This window comes from Aureococcus anophagefferens (assembly GCF_000186865.1).
Source record: "Aureococcus anophagefferens unplaced genomic scaffold AURANscaffold_45, whole genome shotgun sequence".
NCBI classification, from domain to species: Eukaryota; class Pelagophyceae; order Pelagomonadales; family Pelagomonadaceae; genus Aureococcus; species Aureococcus anophagefferens.
This window is the reverse complement of record NW_008705600.1, coordinates 153,737-155,207: the sequence shown is the minus strand read 5'-3', so window position 1 is coordinate 155,207 and position 1,471 is coordinate 153,737.

The window sequence follows — 1,471 nt, the reverse complement described above, 5'->3', positions numbered from 1 at the left end:
GTCACGGCGCGGCCGCGGCCTGGGCCGTCGACGCGGCCGGCGCGTCGTTCCGCGTGACGCTGCGGGGCGGCGACGCCCTGGACATCGACGTCGCCGCCGCGCGGCGCGGCGCCGTCGTCGCGTCGCGCGGGTCCGCGGACCTCGTCGTCGCGCCGCGGCCGCCGGCGCCGGCGCCGGCCGCGGCCGCGGGCGTCGCGCTCGTCGCCGCGCTCGCCACGGGCGCGCGGCCCGACGCCGCCGCCGCCGCCGCCGCCGCCGCCGCGGGCCTCGCCTGGGCCGCGGCCGCGCTCGCCGGCGGGCCCGCGCGGCTCTCGCTCGCCGTGCTTGGCCGGCAGAAGCGCGCGGCGCCCCGCGCGGCCCTCGAGTCGCCGCGGCGCCGGGCGTCGAGCCGGCCCGCGGCGCGCGACGACCCGGGCGGCTTCAGCGGCCGCTGGGTCAACGACCGGCAGCGGTCGGACCACATGGGCGACCAGCTCCTCGGCATCGGCATCCCCTGGGTCATCCGGGAGACGCTCCTCCGGAGCTCGAACGTCAAGCTCATATCGCGCGACGGCCTCGACTGGACCGAGGAGTCCGTGACGACGCTCGTGTCCAAGGTCCAGCGGCTCCGCTTGGACGGCGTCCAGCAGGAGGACACGCACCCCATCGACGGCTCGAAGGTGCGCATCTGGTCCGCCGTCGGCGCGCGGCCGCCCCTCGCGCCCGCGCCGGACGCCGCCGCGGACCCGCCGCCGCCGGGCGCCATCGTCACGGTCATGGAGTACGTCGGCTACGACGCGGTCTCGACGATCACGCGGACCGTCCGCGGCGGCGCCTACGTCGTCCGCAACGACCTCCTCAAGCGCAAGACGCGGGAGGCCGTCTCGACGACGTCCGTCTTCGTCCGCGACGACGCCTGCTGCTGACGGGCTGTACATAGGAAGGTTTTTTTATGAGGGGGTCATCGCGCCCACGCGCCGTCGTCCGCGCGCGCGTCGACCCACGCGGCGACGGCGGCGACGGCCGCGTCGTCGAGGCGCGGGCCGAAGGTGCACGCGGCCTTGGGCGCGCAGGCCTCGCCGAAGCCCGGCATCTGGCGCCGGCCCAGGGACACGAGGTCCGCGACGGCCGCCGCGCCGTCGACGCCGTTCGCGGCGAGCGCGGCGCGGTCGAGCGTCTTCCCGCGCGCGACGATGTTGCCGCCGCCCGCGTGGCACGCCGCGCACTTGGCCTCGAAGATCGCGCCGCCGTCGGCGGCGCGCGCCGGCGCCGCCGCCGCGAGACCGCACGCGAGGCACAGGGCGGCGAGCCGCGCGCCGGCGGGTGGCGCGTGTAATGCCGCGTCGCGGGCGACGTGCGCGCTTCGAGGACACGGCGGCGGCCGCAGAGCCGCTGCGCACGCGGCGAGGAGGCACCAGGCTGGCCTCATCGCGTCGAGGCCAAAATGCACCTTGACTTAAATTCTTCGCTAATTGCCACAAGCCAAGAATTC